General features: G+C 42.4%; 1 protein-coding gene across 39 annotated transcripts in view; it reads left to right on the top strand.

The window, feature by feature from the left end:
• The window catches only part of SORBS2 (sorbin and SH3 domain containing 2), a 381,834-nt gene that overhangs the window by 140,890 nt on the left and 220,216 nt on the right, over positions 1–20,728 (top strand). For 3 of the 39 annotated variants that reach the window (XM_089325796.1, XM_089325803.1, XM_089325802.1), the window contains exon 1: positions 10,197–10,909. The exons of 24 other annotated variants lie outside the window; for them this stretch is intronic. The gene's annotated coding sequence lies outside the window, so the exon portion shown is untranslated. Of the gene's footprint in view, positions 1–10,097; positions 10,910–20,728 lie in introns of those variants that run through there. 12 more of the 39 variants (XM_089325811.1, XM_089325789.1, XM_089325791.1 and 9 more) reach the window with 10 other exon arrangements.

Below are 20,728 nucleotides of genomic sequence, written 5' to 3'. Positions count from 1 at the left end.
GAAGGACCCAGAGACCTGTGCCCATTTCAGTACTGGGCATACAGTAGCTGTGTCATAAATGTAAAAAATAAAAGTGGGAGAATACTTCAACACATTCATGGGAAATGTAATTAAAAGATAAGCTTGGGGCCAGCCCTGTGGTGCAGCGGGTTAATGCCCTGGCCTGAAGTGCCAGCATCCCATATGGGCGCCGGTTCGAGACACAGCTGCTCCACTTCCTATCCAGCTCTCTGCTATGCCCTGGGAAAGCAGTAGAGGATGGCCCAAGTCCTTGGGCCCCTGCACCCATGTGGGAGACCTGGAAGAAGCTCCTGTCTCCTGGCTTTGGATTGAAACAGTTCCAGCTGTTGCGGCCAGTTGGGGAGTGAACTATTAGACCTCTCTCTCTCTCTCTCTCTCTCTCTCTCTCTGTAACTCTGACTTTCAAATAAATAAATAAATCTTTTTTAAAAAAGATAAGCTTAATTTTGGTTCAAAAAATTTCTAAAAGCTGTGCATATCTTTTTTCATAATATGTATTTTCCATGAACTTTTTGAAGACCTTTTGTATGCATCTTTTTGAAATTGTTTTTGCATCAAAGTAAGTTTATATTTTAGTTTAATTTTCCATGAATGTTTTGAAGTATCCTTGTACAAAACAATACCTAATATGATTTAATATAAATTAATGCATCAAATCACTACAACTTTAAGAGTGAGTTAATATTATCATCCCTCTCTCTGTTCCTGAGGAAGCTGAGGCACAAAAAGGATAAGAAGTTTCCGTCAGATCATAAAGTTAGTAAGTTACGGAATATTTGAATCCATGCAATTTACTGATTTGTCCAATCAATGAATGGAAAAATTCACCAGGTTAGGGGTATGAAGTGAAGACAAAGGGAGCACTCAGCCAGGCGATGCTTGCTGGAGCCGTGCTTGGACGCTGACCGCAGTGCTTCGGGGCAAGGAGCTCCTCGCTATGGAAATGTTCTCCCCAGGAAGCGAGGGGCATGGCCCTCAGCAGCCCAGCTGTGTGGTCCTCGTGCTGACAGATGTCCACGCGTGTCTGCAGCACAGGAAAGAGTAAGGATGAAGCTCCAGGGAGGGCAAAGAGGTTACTGATGTGAGTCAGCCTCCAGCTAGTCGGAGAGAGCAAACGCGCACTGGCAATACCAAGAGATGAGATACTTTGCTCTCGGGAGACGCCTCCGGCTGACATTTTTGCCTATCCATATGCATTCTCCATTTCTTCCTCCATGATAGAATGCTTGTTTATCTGGGGCCAAATGTGCCCAGCTAGAAGACCACATGTTTGGGCCTGCATTGGCATTACGGATGGGTCATGGTGTATCAGTAGAGTGCTGGAATGGGAATTCTGGAAAAGCTCTTTCAAAAAAGCCATCTCACATGGAAAAGGTGCCCCTTTCCTCTTCCTTCCTTTCTTCTTGCCTGCAACATGAGCATGATGGCTGGAACACAAGCAGCCATTCTGGATCATGAGGATTCCTTGAGGATAGAAACTGTTTACTAAGGATGACAGAACACCGAGAAAGGTCTGGAGTCCTTATCATCACAAAGCCAATTCTCCACTAGCCATGATGTGTTGTCTCTCTCTTCTTTTCTTAAGATTTGTTACAGATTTTTTTTCTTAAAGATTTGTTTATTTATTTGAAAGGCAGAGTGACAGAGAGAGGAGGAGAGGGAGAGAGACTGAGACAGAGAGAAATCTTCCATCTACTGGTTCACTCCCCAAATGGCCACCGCTGGGGCTGGGCCAGGCCAAAGCCGAGAGCCAAGCTCTCCCAGTGCCCTGCATGGGTGACAGGCTGAAGCACTTGAGTCATCACTCACTGCTTTCCCAAGTGCATTAGCAGGGAGCTGGATGAGAAGAGAGGAGCTGGAACTCAAACTGGCGCTCCAGTATGCGATGTGGGTGTCCCAGGGGAGCTTGAACCCACTGCTCCACAATGCAGACGTCCTGTCGCTCCCTCCCAATCCTGTGATGAGCTGGGGGTTTTGGTGTATGCTACCAAAAACTGAAAAATGAGTTTGTTTGAAATTTTTGAGATTAAAGCTTCTCTATTGCTTGTTTCAGGGGATACATTCATTTCACTCCATTTACCCCTGGGCCACGCCATCTCACAAGTCCGGAGTTGGCTCCTGTTATTCCGCTGGTTTGTGGACCCTTTCCATCTTTTTCTCTAAGTCCCCCATTTCCTTTAAGACACAGCTCAGATATCAGCTCTTAGAAGACTGTTAAATCCACTCACCTGAGTATAAAGTCGGTTGTGAACTGACTTGTGGTGCTACTGTGATCCTACGAGTTGTCTTCTGCTACGGTAAAGGTCTGAAAGAATGATCTCCCAGTCACCGATTCAAGGTAACTGTCCAGCTGTTCGGGAAACCGGAGTCCTGCTTTTGAAAGCATGGGGAATGAGTTTTGATTTGCATCGACTTCCTAAAATGATTGGCATTCTGCAGCGCCCATCCAGCCTGCCAGCTCACTCTCCTTCCATGTGTGTGCTACCACTGCTACGTCTTCAACTGCATGTCTGTTATTTCCAGTGTGGCTTTTGATTGTCAACCATTATTTTCTCTTCTTGGAGATTGCACAATTCTTTTTTTTTTTTTTTTTGACAGGCAGAGTTACAGTGAGAGAGACAGAGAGAAAGGTCTTCCTTCCATTGGTTCACCCCCAAAATGGCCGCTACGGCCGGCATGCTGCACCAATCTGAAGCCAGGAGCCAGGTGCTTCCTTCTGGTCTCCCATGGGGGTCAGGACCCAAGCACCTGGGCCATCCTCCACTGCACTCCTGGGCCACAGCAGAGAGCTGGCCTGGAAGAGGGGCAACCGGGACAGAATCTGGCGCCCCAACCAGGACTTGAACCCAGTGTACTGGCTCTGCAGGCGGTGGATTAGCCAAGTGAGCCGTGGCACCGGCCCACAATTCCATTTTAACAGCTCTCCCTTATTGTATGTTACTCAGGTCCCATTTTATGATTTGGATGCTGGCATCGCCCCAAGCGTTTATATAGAAGTGCTTCCAAAGGGCAAACGGTGACTTCTCTAATCTTCATGTCTCCGAGATGAGCACATTTGGCTGCTGAGAGCTTGGGCATTTGCCTCTTCAGAGTTCCCAAAGCCTGCCAAGTTTCACCCTGTGCCTCATGATTTGTTTCGGTGGCTCAGGTGAAACCAGCAGCATTTGTTCTGAAATCCCGCTTGCCAGGCTGTGTTTGCTGAGGCCTCCGTGTTTGGTTACTAATTCAACAATGTTGTGACGCCAGAGCCCGCGGTCTGTTTTGTGGCTCACTGCCTGGGAGCACCCAGGAGCGACGGCTTCCAAAGGCCACGATGGCAGGCAGGAAAGGTCGCTGGAGACACACTCTTGCTAGTGTGGTCGGAGGCCCTTCCAGGAGAACAGGAACAACCGGCCGTTCTGAATGCTAAACAGTTAGGTGCCATGGAAGCAGGTGCAGCCTTCTCTAGATTACTCCAAGAATCTCTTCCACGCTGGGCTTGCTAAAAGCCTCCATGAGTGCTTTTTGTTCAGCTGGAGACAGCAACGTGTATTTGTGCCTGGGCTTAGCTCGAGGACTGAAAGCATGGGTGAGGGGGTAGTTTAACTATGGGTTGGTGTTTTATTGCTGTTAGTGCAGAGTGCCAGGACTTTTCTCCCACCTGGTAATGACATGTTTTGATGCACACTTAAAATAGGTCTTGACTACCATCTCAAGTCATTTGCAAACCCAGAGATTGATAAGCCTAGATATCGGAACGACGTGGTTACTATGGCCAGCCCAGAGCAGATTCGGGCCTAAGTCATCTTGTACCTCTTGTCACATTTTCACTGTTCCTCTTTGGCCAGAGGGGATGCGAACTTCTAGGGGGTCTAGTAACTGCCTTCTGTGGTGCTCATGTGGTATTTTTGTGTTGCTAGGTTTTACACTATGTCCAGTTTTCAGAAAAAGTTTTACATTGTTGACAGTCTTGCCACTTTCCCTCTGGTAAGGTTCTGTTCTTCTATGACCATTTTCCCATTTTTAATTCATTCAGTAATGGGTGCCCATAACACATTCACTGTGCTGGACTGGTTTTGGTTTCAGGTACCTCGGATTTATCAAGGTCATTCTGCTAATTAAACAATACTAACCAGGATCAGCCTCCCTCAGGGCTTGTGGTGGTGTTTAATTAAAAGCCTGTGGTCCGGTCTGCTTCCCAGCATATATTTCTTGGAGGCTAGAATCTTAGAATTAAATCCAGTTTACCCTGCCGAGACACTCCAAACCTTTCCCTAAATCCTATCCAGGGTGGTTATCACACTTACCATCATGGTCCATTCAGCAATACGTTGTTCATGTCATTGTAAAAATAATCATGCAAAATTTAGGGAAAACTTTAGTGCTTTTCTGTTATTTATTATAAGGAATTAGAAAATTCAGCCTGAAATCCCTAAAATCTATGCCTCCCCATTAAACATACCATGCTCAAATTCTGTTCTCCGGGCCAGCTTTGTGGTATAGCAGGTTAAGCCTCCACCTGAAACGCCAGCATCTCATACAGGTGCCAGATCAAGACCCAGCTGCTCCACTTCCAATCCAGCTCTCTGCTAATGTGCCTGGGGAAGCAGCAGCAGATGTCCCAAGTGCTTGGGACCCTGCTCCCCTGTAGGAGACCCTGAAGAAGCTCCAGGCTCCTGGCTTTGGCCTGGCCCAGACCCAGCTGTTGCGACCATTTAGGGGAATGAAACAGTGATGAAAGATCTCTCTTTCTGTGTGTGTGTGTGTCTCTCCTCCTCTCTCTGTAATTCTTTCAAGTAAATAAGAAATAATTCTTTAAAAAAATCAGGTTAGGGACCGGCACTATGGTGTAGTAGGATAAGCCTCTGTCTGCAGGGCTGGCATCCCATATGGGTGCCAGTTTTTGTGCCAACTGTTTCTCTTCTGATCCAACTCTCTGCAATGACCTGAGAAAGCAGTAGGAGGAGGCCCAAGTGCTTGGGCCCCTGCACTTATGTGGGAGATTCAGAGGAAGTTCCTGGCTCCTGGCTTCAGATCAGCCCATCTCCAACCATTGCTACTATTTAAGGAATGAACCGGTGGATGAAAGACCTTTGAGTCTCTCCCTCTCTGTCTGTAACTCTACCTCACAAATAAATTAATGCAATCTTTAAAAAAGAAAATCAGGGCCGGCGCCGTGGCTCACTAGGCTAATCCTCCACCTTGTGGCGCCGGCACACCAGGTTCTAGTCCTGGTCAGGGCACCGGATTCTGTCCTGGTTGCCCCTCTTCCAGGCCAGCTCTCTGCTGTGGCCAGGGAATGCAGTGGAAGATGGCCCAAGTCCTTGGGCCCTGCACCCCATGGGAGACCAGGAGAAGCACCTGGCTCCTGCCATCGGATCATGGTGATGGCGCCAGCCACAGCGGCCATTGGAGGGTGAACCAACGGCAAAGGAAGACCTTTCTGTCTCTCTCTCTCACTGTCCACTCTGCCTATCAAAAAAAAAAAAAAAAAAGAAAAAAGAAAAGAAAAAAGAGAAAATCAGGATATAAAGAAGCAGTAAAAGTAGGGAAATAGCAAACTTCTTTCAAGAAAGTACAAAATGTTTCCACTCTGCTACTGCAGTAATCTGTTAATAATAGTCACTTAACATCTCTAACTTACCAACTTCTCTAGTTTCAACTTTGATAAGCAGTTAACTCCCATTCAAGTAATCTTAATCTTAGTCTGCATCTATTCTAAACATTCTATTTTTCAATTTTTAAAACTTTTCATCTTAAAAGCAAGCAAATCTATAAACAAAATAGTGTAATAAATGACAAACCTGCACTTAAATTTCACCAAATGTTAATATTTTGCACATTTGTTCTTCCCTTCAACAGATGACAGATAGAAAGATGTATAGATGGGTAATTTTATTAAGAGAATATTATATTTGAAAGATTTCTAAAATATTATATTTGTTTTAAAAAGTCATATTTTGGCATGGCAGGATATGATTTCATATAAAATAATTTCTGGATGGAGATTTTTTACTCATTTTCTGCATTTATATTTCACAATAAAAACCAAATCAATTAGCAGTGTGAATTGTAGGACTCGTTTCATATATTGATGAGTCCCTTATTTACTTTTAATTATGTAATATATTTAATTATAATGTCTAAAGGTATCCTTTATGACTATTTTGTTTAAAATTCCACACTGAGACATCAATCTCAATTAGATAACAAAAACAGGCAAAAGCAAAGAACAAAAAGTTTAAGGAGAGAGAACAGACAGCATTATGAAGGGAGGGAGTTGGGGGTCAGTGAAGAAGCCAAAAGCAAGGAAAAAGGAAAGACCTGAACAGCTGCAGAGTATTATACAGTCAGTCCTGTTCACAATCTTCAGATCTGACCAACTGCAAGTGGAACATAATTTTTTTAATTATGTATATGCTGAATAAGCAGACTTTTTTTTCTTGTCATTAATCCCTAAACAATACATTTTAACAACAACCTAGATGGCACTTACATTCTACTAGGTATAATGAATAATCTAGGATTATTTAATGCATATATAAGGATGTACATAGGTTATATGCAGATACTATGCCGTTTTATATAATGGATTTGGGCATTCATGGATTTTGGAGTCAGTGGGGATCCTGGGAACAATCATAGACATGTGATGAGAGATGCCATGGAAACAGAGGAAAAGGATTTGTCTAAATTCCTACAAGCTTCCTGTCGCTCCCCCTCTTCGTGGAGGAACGACACAAGACCCTGCGCTGTTCTTTCGTCTGCTCGGCCCTCCCCGGGTTTACTGCTGGTTCTTCCCGGGTTGGCTACTATCCCTTCCACCTCCGTGGAAGGGCGGTTCCCCCTGGCCGCATTCCCCACTTCCGCAGGGGAGCGGCACACCGCCGGCCGGTTCTCTCGGGGGCTGCACGGGTGTTCCTTCAGCTAGATGTTCCCCATAGATGTTCCTGGTGCATGCCGTCTCTCTCCTCCTTTATAGTCCTCCTCCGCCAATCCCAACTCGGCTGCCCACACGCCGAGTACGCTGCTCTCCAATCAGGAGCAAGTCCTACAGTTAATTGGTTGAACTGGAGGCAGCTGTGCGGAAGCTGTTTACTTCTCTCCCAGCGCCATATTGTGGGAGAGCAGATGCATAGAATAAGTCTTAATTCGAGTAACTTAGTCTAGTCCGGATTGCTCCCCACACTTCCCAATTCCTAGTCCTCTACTGTCCAGTATTTCCCACTTCTTTTCTTTTGAAGAAGGAGAATTGGAAGTGTAGTGGAACAAGGAAAGTCAGGTAAAAGGAAGAAGAGCTTCAAAATCTCAAAGGAAAAATGGCTTAAATATTCTTAGACCTAGCCCAACAATCCATCAGGTACAAGGATAGAATTGACATTGTCAGTACACAATGCAAAAGGCTTTCCTAAAACACAAAATGACCATAGAATATTTCTTGATATCTTTTCATAATGTGCCAACATTTGATCAAAATTGGATAATTTCTTCTGAAGGGATAATAAGTCTACAAATGTGTGATTTGAAAAGGTGGATTAAAAGACAAATTTAGCACTACTAGTCATTCAGTACTGGTTCGTATAGTGTTATAAGTCCACATTCAAAATGTATTCAGAAATCAGAATATTCCAAGAATGGAAGAACAATAAGACATGGACTAGATTGGCTTTCAGGGAACTGAAAGAAAAATCTGGGAGTCGGACCTAAAAGGAAAGGTGCTACTAGGTCAATGAACCACAGCGAGAAATAGTGGAGATGAACCCTCTGTAGAGTGGGACATAGAGGCTGGTGCAGCAGACTCCACTTGGGAGTGTCATTAGTGAGGTGGTCTATTTGGAAAAGATAAAGTAGGAGGCAGCTAGAGGTAAAGTGTTCTAGGGGTGGAGGCAGGCATTTGGCCTAATGTTAAGATCCTGCTTGGGACACCCAAAACACATATTGGAATGCCAAGGTTTAAGTCCTACTCCAGCCCCCATTCCAGCTTCCTGCTGGTGGGCACTGTGGGGGGCAGCAGTGATGGCTCAAGTGCTTGGTTCCTTACAACTCAGAGACCAGGTTGAGATCCTGACTTAGCCTGGCCCAGCCCTGCCTGCCACTGGCTTTTTTTTTCTTTTAAGATTTGTTTATTTGAAAGGCAAAGTGACAGACAGAGACAGAGAGACAGAAAATGAGGTCTTTCATCTGCTTATTTACTCTGCAAATGCCTGCATCAACCTGAGCTGGTCCATGCTAAAGGCAGGAGCCTAAAACTCCAACCAGATCTCTTACATATAGGTGGCAGGAAGTCAGCTTCCTGAGTCGTCGTCTTCCACTGCTTTCCCAGGCGCTTTAGCAGGTGAATCAGGAGGAATCAGAAGCAGAGTAGCTGGGATTCAAACCAATGCTCTGATACGGGATGCCAGGGTCTCAAATGGTTGCCTAATCTGCTGGGCGACAATGCCGGCCACTGTTGCAGGCAGCTTAGGGAATGAGTCAGTGGGTAAGAGGTTTTTGTCTCTCTCTCTCCCTGTGTTTGTGTGTGTATCTGCATTTCAAATAAATAATCAAAAAATTGTGCTGGGGTCGGCGCCACAGCTTACTAGGCTAATCCTCCGCCTGCGGCGCCAGCACACTGGGTTCTAGTCCCGGTCGGGGCACCAGATTCTGTCCTGGTTGCTCCTCTTCCAGTCTACCTCTCTGTTGTGGCCCAGGAAGGCAGTGGAGGATGGCCCAGGTGCTTGGGCCCTGTACCCGCATGGGAGACCAGGAGAAGCACCTGGCTCCTGGCTTCGGATCAGCACAGCGCGCTGGCCGTGTCGGCCATTTGGGGGGTGAACCAATGGAAGGAAGACCTTTCTCTGTCTCTCTCACTGTCTAACTCTGCCTGTCCAAATAAATAAATAAATAGAAAGGTGCTGGAGGTGGGGTTTAATTGAAAACCTTCTATGTGGGAGACACATCCCCAAGGCAAGGAAGCATGAAACTATGCAGTTGAGGATTCTGATACATGGGGAGTGAAGAGTGGAATTTGATTACACCTGTAAAGGCAGGGGAAACCAAAAATTCCTTAAGAGAAGGTAACGTCAGTGAGGAAAGGTGATCTTAAGGCTTAAGACAACATGATGTGGTGAGAACTCGACCAGGCAGGAAAGCCCACCCACTTTTCTCCAGTGGAGGTGTGATCGTGAGCTGGCTCGCAGCTACCACAGTGAATCTGGTTGGAGAGGGAAGAGATTCGGGATGCCCAAGCCCACATCCACAGAAAACCTGTGCATACTAAAGTTTGCCAATTGCTCTTGAAGGCAGGAGGGTTAACTTGGGTAGGGAAAGGCAATACTTGGAAAATGGACATCAGTGACTATCAGCAACACACATCTCTATTTGCAAGTCCAAAGTGTGAGCACACTATTACAAACAGATTGCTAAGAACAAAGTAATTGGAATAGTGCCTTGGAAATGTGAAGAGAATGTGACTGGTGACACAGGATTGAAAGAAAGGAAAAGCCCAGGGTCTTGCACAAGTTTTAAATTGTTAATGGTATTCATCATGGGGATATCCCTGAGGAGGTGAAATTTTAAGGAAGGGTAGAATGTGGTTCATCTTACTGGGGACACAGAGCTGTTTCTGCCTTGGAGGTCAAGTTCAACATCAAAGGAGTTTTAATTTGGTTTGGATTTTTTTAATGCATTTTTAAATTACAAATAAGATGTTGACTTAAAGAATCATTTTCTGCAGTAGAAGCAATTAGAATTTGAATATTTTTACTTTAAATTGTATAATGCAAAGCATATTAAAATAATAAGATATATGGAACCCATAAATAGATGGATATTTTAAAATCCAATTAAAATATTCTGTCTACTGTGGCTATTCTTTTGACCATGTGTAACAATCCCAGGGCTTTGTTTCAACACAAGGGCTGCAAGATTATTATTAGAAACAAAAATCACAACTGCTTCCACCTGCCAATCATCTTCACACTCATTCTATGATTGGAAGGTAGAGCCTGTTTTGACAAAGATTCCAGTCTGTGTCTCTCCAGTGATTTGCATGTTATTAACCTGGATAGACACCGAGCGTCACTTCCTTGATTTCATATGCAGCACCGGCTTGATACAATACAAGTTCCTTAGGAGAGCCACAAAATCAGAACGCTTGCACTAGCAGTGAAATATTTAGAAAGATAACAGGAAAAAAATGATGACTTGGAAGGAAAGAAATTAACAAGCTGTATGGTGGGGTGTTGCACATGATCAGCCATGCTTGCTGTCTAAGTCTGTCTGTTGGTTGTTGCTATGGCTACGGAAAGCCAGTGGAACCCAATGAGCTGTCTGCGGCAGGGCTGAGGACCAGCCATTTTACTTATGGAAAACAGTGTGGCATATTCTGCTGAGCTTCACCCTGGAAGAAGCTTTTTTTTTTTTTTTTTTTTTTTTGCCCAGATCTATTCAGAGAAGCGAGAGGCAATAGGCATGTTAGTATACAATGATTCCAGCCACGCATGCCCGCAAGCTGTCGTTTGGAGGAGCTGCTGACTGCTGTTGCAATTAGCTGATTGGAGAGCGTGGAATGCAGAGTGAGAATGCTGCATATCCGCTACCAGGCAGCAGAAAGGGGTTTTGTCTGGGGAAGGCAAGCCTCCCCTGCAGTATCATCTCAGAGGCTCCCTCGCTGCTTGCCCTGAAAACTAGTGATCCAGAAGGAGGGTGTCGCCCTCGGTTAACACCAGTCCTGTGCGTGGCTGCTGCTGACGAGCGGCAGGTCTGAAAGAGCAGGTGTGCTCAGATGGGCACTGGCCTGGAAGGCAGGCGGACGCTCTCGGGTGTACCTGCTTCCTGGTAACAGATTGCTGGCTCACAGAGCATCTGCCTGCACGCTGAGGCCGAAGCAGAGACGGGGGTTCCTGGGCATCTCACTTGACTGACAGAGGTAAGCTCTTTTTCCCTTTCAAAAACACAGTGTGGAAAGAACTCAGAGCAAAACTTAACCTGAGCGATTTCCCTTGGTTGTGTGATCTGGATTTATCAAGCACACATGCCTGTTTCCACAACATAGTGTCGGAGGCTCACATGGAGAATTGTTTCAGTGAATTCAGGTTCTAGAAATTGTACGATTGAAAAACAAGACTGCTGCGCCTTGGGGTTTAAAATCAATATTTGTTGTTGTGACAGACTGTGGTGGCTGGTTGTTCTAAACAGACTGCATCGCCAGCAACCTTTCCCTCCGACAAACAATGGACTCCTTTATGACCTGCCCTCTGACATGTAGAAGAGAGCTATGTGGAATGCCACTGGCATGTAGGTTGTGAAGCGTTTGCTTTTAAGCTTTGTAAAGGATTTATTTAACTCTTAAAACACCAGGTATACCTTTAAGAAATTTCATTCCCTGTCCAGGTGGTACTAACCAGTGGATTTTGTACTTGCTTTTTCTGGCCCCGGCGTCTGGTGTGTGCTGTTTGATTGAGTTTGGGGCAGTTGTAAAGCAAACAGTGCAGGTCTTGGAGGCTGCTCACACCTCCTGTCTGATTATCCTGCATGCCAGGGTAGCCCAGAGCACAACACCCCCATTGTGCTCCCCCGGCTCAGAAGGCAAGGAAAGAAAGGAAGTGAGTTCAAGCAGGGCTATAGTGTGTGGTGCTAAAACTTCTTTTATTGACCAGTTTTTCTCACAAGCAGATTGCAGAGGTAGAGAGTGAAACCAAAAACACCACACACCTCATCCGAATGCACACGAGTCTTTGCCGTGAGTGTTTGCTGTCAGTTGCTCTGTGATAATAGCACAGACTTTGAATTGCAACAGGGATTGCCCCTTAGTGAGTATTCCTTTGATTTACAGTCTCCTAGGAACAAAGCTGTTACTGTGGATTGAAACTGGTCAGTCAAATCGAAACCCCTGGTAAGGAAATAACCAAGTAATGATTAAATTCTGTTTCAACAGAACATTTTGGCTCTAAGTCAATTCATTGTTTGTCTATCAGAAATGTCAGTTCATTTATGGTGATATTGAAAATATTTAATGCAAAAATTGGTTGAAAAGTTGGAATTAAACCTCTAAGGATGGAATCTACCATGAAACTTATATAGTAATGAGGTTTACTTCTAAGAAATGTATTTTTATTTGATACCTTTTCCTAAAAATTATGATGAACTGTGGAGTCCCCTTAGAATTGTAAGTGCAATATCATTTCCATTGATTTGTACAAGCATGAATCACTCATTTCAGAAATACAGTCATCTTAATGTGTCCTCAGGAGACTCATGAAGCATCTGGAGAATTTTTTTTAAACTTCTGTATCGAATATTACCAACATTCAAGAAATAAAGATGCAGACTAGGAAATCTCACTGTGGAGAATCACGCCCCAACATTCGAAAAGAACAAACAGAAATCTGCCTATATGGGTATGGAACGTCACAGGAGAGAGAATGCACTTCACTCATGGTTAATTTTCAAAGGAAAACTAAAGGCACAGACTTGGGTTTAAGATGCAATCTGTAGATCAAGGTACCACGTAAGTGAATTTTCTCGCAACAGAATGCAAGGCAGAACTGCTCTGCGGTTTAGCTCCCTGCAGGAACTTATTTAGAATTAAACAGCGACAAGATCTGCAGCAAGAAAATGATTCTGGATTAATTTTTCATGGGGGAGCTTTTTAGAAGAGAAAGGTGTAGAAATGCCTAAGACACACCTGACTGCCTAGCCCTGTCGCCTTTGTGATAACGTCACGTGGGACAAGTTAGCCCACAGGAAGCCTGACACGCAAACATTATACCTGGGTGACCTTTTTCCCACATGAATACCATTTTTAGGTGATACGTTATGAAACAGAGCATTCTCCACCCAGTTTCATACAGCACTTCTATGTAGTTATTAGTTCAAAATTTCAAGAATAACATGCAAAGACATAGTCCCCTTCTTTCAAGACTTTGCACCTTGCTTTTTACCTGTTTTTGGATCCTTAACTTTCTGCTTCTTTCCAACTCATCTGCTGTCAATAACAAATATGTTGTAGCTTCCAGTGCACACGATATAGAATATTTGCAAATGCAGTACCCACTGAATAGATTTTCATTCAAATTTCCCCACAGTGGCAGCCACCACTCATGTGTCTTTCAAGCTCCACAGACTGTCGCTTACCACCTCCTGCGGCTACGACTGAGTTTTCCCCCTGTAGTTAGTTCTGCCTACTGCATCGTGTTACATTCGTCTCTGCTCGCAGACTTCTCAAGATCTCTAGTTCTACAGTGCTTTGGTGTGTAGAACTCAGCATTCAGACATTGTACCACTAGCTTTAGATTTACTATTTTCTTATTAGTTACTGTAAATGTATTCTTGGCCTCATAATACAAGTCCTAAAGCTGCCTTTCATCAGAAAAATTCAAAACATTTAAAAACAATGAGGCTTCAGTTTCTCAGATTTGAAAATCTGGCTTCAGTTTCTTGATTTCATAAAAGCTATAAATGTCCTATAATAAATAGATCAGAATTTTCAAAGGGAATTCACAACATATAAATTTACATGTTTTCACATTACATTCTAGCTTTGCGTTTTATAATAGAAATAAGATAAATAGCATTTCTTTATTAGCAAGCGTCTGTTAAAGGTTCATTTTGGCTGCCTTCCAAAATCTGGACTTCTTCCTCTTGGCTATAATATGTTAATGCAGAGCATGCTATGATTAAATAATAGACAAAGTTGAATGTGGTTCTCGTCATCTTGAAAACTAATCATGTTTAACCAGTTATTTTAAATTATATACAGTAATTACATTTTAGGAAACATGATTCTATAATATATCTGCATCATTTTTAATAATTTATATTTTAAGTAAGTATATTTTGAAGATTCAAATAATTAGGTCTTCAAAATAGTGCTTTTAAAGTTCTATATTTGATTGTATAAGGAAATGAGTTGCCTTTCCATTTCGCATTTTGCATATGTGATAGTATTATATAATTTTATAGAAGTTACTTATACTAATAATTTCATTGTGGATAAGCCTATTAAATCCTATACCATCACTCCAAAGAATTACATGGACATTTTTTAAATATCTTCACATCATTTTTGTAAAAATTAATACTTGAGCATTTCATGAAACACTTCTATAACTGAGTTCTAAATATGCCAAATAAAGACACTCATTCCAGCATAAACCCAGTTAAGATAATGTTAGTTGAATAAATAACAGGGAACCAGCAAAGACAGGTTTTTATTTTCGGGGTTGGCAAGATGACACACCCTCACAGAAGTATGCCACACTTATTATACCCTCGTCTTCAAAGCAGACAATACCAGTTCACCAAAAACACAGTGATTTCTTCTTCCCTATACAGCTCAGGTATACTTATCCCCAGAATTAATTCTACACCTTTGAAAAGCATTATTTCAGCAAAAAAAAAAAAAAAAAAATCAGAAAGCTTCCACTTTTCCTGAACCTAACCAAAGGTCTTAACTTTCTAAGAAAATTTTCCCAGCTCAAAATAAATAAATAAATAAAACCCTAGTAGTATTCTAAATATATTTCCTTCATTCTTTTTATAAATGTTATGATCTAGGGAAATTTATTTTTATTAAGAAACATTTATAAATTTAATGATATTGTGTTCTTTCTGCTCATGAGTACTGTTGCCTGTTTTTGAAACTTTTAATTTTTTAATGTAATGTAGACATTTGTTTCCTCTACCATGTTTTCTCAATGACTGTAACTTATATATCACAAATACTTTCTTAGAATGAACCCTACCCTCCGTTTTGAATGGGCGAGTTAGTCTAATCCATGCAGAACTAAATCTTTTCACATTTCTTGTTCTGATCAATTTTTTCGGAATGGATGAATATGATGACAGGACCAACATAAGCTTCTTAGGTTCCAAATCTTCTGATGTTCTACCCAATTTGGCACTCTTCAGAGACTAATATAATTGTGAAGAATCCGACATAAGGAATCCAATAAACTAACAAAACTGGGCCTCTACCCAAGAGCCGCAACACTTGTAAAACTCCTCCAAGTGTACCATCAGGAATGGCGAGGTTTTTAAATGCAAAGAAAAAGACATAATGCAGTGAGATTCTGGTCACACTGGAATACTGTATGAACATAAACGGTCAATCTGTGCTCCCCTGCGGAGTCCCTATACCTACTTCTAGCTGGAGATAGCTCGCCGCTCAGGGGTGTTTGGTCCTCTGAAGAGGTGACCACTGTGGAACACGCTTAAGCTTTGGACTTCGTGAGCAATGGTCCTCCACCTGTTGACAAGAGTCAGCTACTTCTGCCCCACTGGCTCATTTTAATTCCAGCCCGAGGCACTTTATACAGTTTGCTTGTATTTTCCACAATCAAAAACAGAAGTTTAAGAGAGCACATGTGGTTGCTTAAAAGTGAGCGGACTCTCTTGTGGCTTATCAAGATGCCTTCACACCTAATCAGTGCAGTTCTCTGTGCTCAAGTTAACAAAGGAAACGAGATAACAAAGCCCTCAGCTGTTCCTGTGCTGTGTCATCTGGTGCACAATTGGGGCACTTTCTGAAACAAGTACATTTATCTGACTTGTACGTTAGTGCACACATTTTCTCCTGTGAGCAATAATCAACTTTTAAAACAAATGTCTCAATGCCTAGATTGGAAAATGTATATAGCATAGCTTACTAGTAGTTAAGATGAAAATTCAGAACCATTTAGTAGTGCTGCTACAGTGTGAATAGATTTGGGTTGTTCCCTAAAACTGGAGTGCCAGCTTAAACCAGTTTAGATGAGGCGAGGCCAGGAAAATGGTGAGTGACAAGAGGGAAGGACAAGATACAGGTTGCTTGGGCGGAACAGCAGTTACAGGGAAAATTCCAATTGCTTTCTAAGAGCAGCTGGAACCCTGGAGCATCCCACAGCAGGATGGCATATGAAATATTCAGCCAGTATCCGATGAATGGACAGAGGGCTCATAGCAACCTGATCTCCACTGCGTGTTGTCTAACGCTAAAACAGGACCAAAAAGTAGTCTGAATTAGAGATAATGTGACAATTTAGCAATATGCTCAATTTTTTAAAATCGTCTAAACACAGAAGAAAAACATGAAAATTTAAGAAAATGCTATTATTTTTTAAAGTAACATATAGGGGCAGTGGCACAGTGGGTTTAAGGATTAATTTGTCACTTGTGATGCCCCCATACCTAATTGGATTGTCAATTCCAGGCCCAGCTCCTCCACTTCCAATCCAACTTCCTGTTAGTGTATCCTGTGCAGTAGCACATGATGGCACATGGGTCCCTGCCACCCACATGGAAGACCTGCAAGGAGCTCCAGGCTCCTGACTTCAGTCTGGCTCAGCCCTGGCTATTGAGAACACTTGGCAGGGGGATAGGAGAAAGGCAACGAATGGGGGATTAGTCTCTCTCTCTCTCTCTCTCTCTCTCTCTCTCTCTCTCTTTTTCTCTTTCAAGTAGATCAAAATAGCTTTTAAAAATAAACATGTAGGGCTGGGGTCATGGTGGATTAAGCCACCGTCTGCAGTGCCAGCATCCCATATGGGTGCCAGTTTGAGTCCCAGCTGCTCCACTTCTGTTCCAGTTCCCTGCTAATGTGCCTCAGAAAGCAGTAGAGGGCCCCTGCCATGCACGTGGGAGATGCAGAAGAAGCTCCTGTCTTTGGCCTGGCCCAACCTTAGCTGTTGCGGCCATCTGAGGAGTGAATCAACAGACGGAAAATCTCTCTCTCCCTCTCTCCCCCATCTCTCTCTCTCCTCTTCCTCCTTCCCTCCCTCTGTGTCTCTCCCTCTTTTTCTCTCTCTGTCTCTTCTGTCTCTCCCTCCCCCCTCCCTCTTTGTCCCTCTTTCTCTGTCTCTCTCTCTCTCTGTCTCTGTCTCTCCCTCTCTCTGACTTTCACATAAATAAATAAATCTTTAAAAAAATAATTTTAAAGATGCACAAATAAGACACAGTATTTCTGGTGATGCATCTAATCTTTCCATGTGAAAGTGAACTCCAAGAGAGAGTACTCATGTTTCATTTATGTTTTTACCCTCATTATGTTACCATGTGCATGGCCAAGAGTAATGAAGGCTGGTTGGATGATCAAACCAAGGTTGTGGTATCAAATGTTAACAAATAAAATTTACACCAAAGAGGAAACCTTGTCAAAGTAATGTAAACTGTGAATCAATGTAGCTTTCATTATGAGAGAAATAATTCAGCCCATATATCTTTAAATGTTTGTTTGCTTTGTTTGTGGATAGCATGCCTTTTATGTAAAATGCTGGGCTCAATGTCAGAATAATCCTTTGTAAGTCATCAAGACTTCAACAGAGGAAATCATGGCCGGCGCTGTGGCTCATAGGCTAATCCTCCACCTGTGATGCCAGCACCCCGGGTTCTAGTCCCAGTTGCTCCTCTTCTAGTCCAGCTCTCTACTGTGGCCCGGGAGGGCAGTGGAGGATGGCTCAGGTCCTTGGGCCTTGCACCCGCATGGGAGACCTGGAGGAGGCACCCGGCTCCTGGCTTCAGATCAGAGCAGCGTGCCCGCCATAGCGGCCATTTGGGGAGTGAACCAATGGAAGGAAGACCTTTCTCTCTGTCTCCCTCTCACTGTCTATAACTCTCTGTCTCTCTCTCTCTCTCACTGTCTAACTCTGCCTGTCGAAGTGTTTGTTTTGTTTTTTTAACAGAGGAAATCATGACACAAACAAAAATGACTTGGTTCACTGAAATCACTCAGACTTTTTCTCTAGAATTTAATCTCCTGGGTAACTTAACTATATGGTAGTTGTATCTAACAATCAAGAAAGCAATAAAATATGGGAAGGCATAATCATCTTTACCAGAAAAGCCATTATTCATTAGTTGAAAATATGTCTGTTTTGGGAAAAGGGCATTTTTAGGTCAATAACTCAGATGGCTGATAAAACATTCGGAGGTCTTTGACATTGACTTTCCTTAGAAACAGAACTTTTTACACAACATGTGGTCTGAAATCTGATTATATTGTTGACTTCCTTTCCACCGTAAATTTAATTTATGAGACTAGCATAGCTGATTTATATAATAATTAATATGAATTTTTGTTTGAATTAAAGAATCTTCCTTCTGGAGTGTGCAAAGCATTTTGACTTCATTTTAAGTTAATTTTGTATTTATTAGTAGAGAATTATTATTGCCTGCATTTGACAAAAGCAAATGGTAATCAAAGTCATGAATAATCTAGCTTAATTTAAAATCACCTTCCTTTAACCCAAAGTCCCAAAGGTCCTTACAGTGCCTCACACTGACAGTTATCTGATAAAATAATTTCACTTAATCTGTGTACTATGACATGATATGATATCACATCATAATCATTTGGAACCCTAAACTTTAGCTTCCTTTGGGGTGAATTAGGAAAACATGCCCTCAAAACTCCAGTTCACTGTTTTTAGCTCTGGTATTTAATTATGCAACTGTCAGGAACTAAAAGATTATGATCACAAAATTATATTTCCTGGGGAATGAACCACTCATGAACTGCCTCATTCCCAGATTCCTTAGTGATTTTATTGTATCCATTTCTAACCGGTCTGTGAGAAGAGCCTCTGGGTTTCTATGGTGCAGACAAAGTCTATAAGTTGGAGAGAACAGAAGCTTAATGACCAGGGTCCAAAAGGACTCAAGCCCTCAAAGTATTTATCCCAATAAGGTCACTCAACCAAAAGAGCTTTTGAGTTCAGAAGGAATTAAGAAAAGTGTTGATTTGAAATACAAGTGTTTCAATTTCCACCAAAAATAAAGCATTTTTGAGCAATCTGTATGCGCTCCAGCTAAAGTATCTGAAAGAGTGAAAAAAAAAAAAAAATACTGATCTGGCCAAGGAACCCAGCATGACCCATATTGATTGACGTTGAAAATGTCACTTCTAAAAAGATAGGTTATTCATTGGCCAGTGACTTCTTTCAGGAAATAAAACCTGAATGTCTTCAGGCAAGTATAATGCCAGGCAACACATACTTTTGACACCACCATCAGACTGCTTGCTTCACAAGCATATCAGTGCCCTGAGCCCCAGGCTGCCACGGGGACTCGAACTTCTGGATTGACCTTTCTGGTAGATGAGTTTGACAGTGCGATGGCAGATTTTCCAAATCTCCTTGTCCAGGCTTTTCAAGTTTGTTGTCTCAGTGATTGATGTATTAATAGAAGCTATGGTCATGTCCTTTCTGATTTTACCTAGTATTGAAAAGAAGGCCTTGTGAAGGGAAGCAGAGAATGAGAAAGATCTTAAGTTCTGGGTACAATATAAGAAGAGACCAGATCCCAATGTAAATACCAAAGTTGTAAGTGTATATTCAAATGTTATTTGACTTTTTATATAAACATTTTACAAAAGTTTTAGGCTTTCACTTATTTACTTATTGCACACCCATAAGGACCTACTACATGTTTAGAATGGTGGGAAAATGAGAAAATATGGCAGCAAGCCATTAAAAGGGCTTATAGTTTAGTGAAGGCAATAATTCAGGAATGCTAACTATTCTAATTAAGATACAAGGTGATAAATTGTTATAAGGGAGATAGGACAAGTGTTTATTTCTTTGGAAAGACATGCAAAAAATTGAAGGGGCCATCAAAGAAGAGGGTACCTTTCTCTGAAGGGAGAAGAGAACTTCCATTTTTACTATGACCTTGTCAAAATAAGGCTGGAGTTTGTGAACTCAAGAGGCTTGCATGGCAGCTCATGACAAGAGCCTCAGGTGATTACTGACGTCATAAATAAGAGTGTCAATTGTTAAATCAACAACTGGAGTCACAGTGTACTTACTCCCCATGTAGGATTTCTGTCCTTAATGTGTTGTATTATGAGAATTAACGGTAAAACTTGTCTTCAAACAGTACTTTATACTTCGTGTGTCTGTGGGTGCAAACTGTTGAAATCTTTATTTAGTATAGAGTTGATTTTTTGTATATAAAGATAATTAAAAATGAATCGTGATGAAGAATGGGATGGGAGAGGGAATAGGATTTGGGATGGTTTGCAGGTGGGAAGGTGGTTATGGGGAGAAGAACCGCTATAATCCAAAAGTTGCACTTTAGAAATTTATATTTATTAAATAAAAGTTTTCTATAACAAAGACATGCAAAACATTAACATACACAGCAAAAACTTTGTCTCAAGATAGAAAGTTGTAGAAAATGACATTAAGTTACTTAGAGAAGGGAAATTTCTTAGAGAATCAGGAGAGAGAACTTAGAGAAAATAGTATGTACATTAGGCTTTGGATGAGATGGGATTTTGGCAATTGTTTGCAAAAGTGAACTTTGTAGCATCAAGAATTGTTTTAAACAGGAGCAGGCATTTAGCCTAGTGGTTAAAACAGTGGTTAAGACATTCATATCCCATGTCAGAGTGCCTGAGTTTCACGCCCAGCTCTGGCTACTGACTCCAGCTTCCTGCTGGCACCAAGTCCAGGAGGCAATGGTGATGGCTCAGGTGGCTGGTTCCTTCCAGCCACGTAAAGACCTGAACTGAGTTCCCAGCTTCAGCTTTGGCTCCAGCCCTGCTGTTGAGCAGCTCTAATGTAGGGAAACTCTCCCTCCCTTCCTGTCCCTCTCTCTCTCCGCCTCTCAAATAATGATAATTTGTAAAGGTACTATTTCAGATAACTAACGTTTACTTGTCATTTTCTTGGTGGCTTCACATGAGCTGTTCCACTGACACCGCCACCCTGTGCACTGTGTGCCATCATCACCATGCTGCACAAGAAGGAGACTGGGGCCCAGTGAAAGG

Source organism: Oryctolagus cuniculus, chromosome 2 (assembly GCF_051225735.1).
Source record: "Oryctolagus cuniculus isolate XC-2025 breed Fujian yellow rabbit chromosome 2, ASM5122573v1, whole genome shotgun sequence".
NCBI classification, from domain to species: Eukaryota; Metazoa; Chordata; class Mammalia; order Lagomorpha; family Leporidae; genus Oryctolagus; species Oryctolagus cuniculus.
This window is presented reverse-complemented; position numbering and strand designations above follow the sequence as displayed.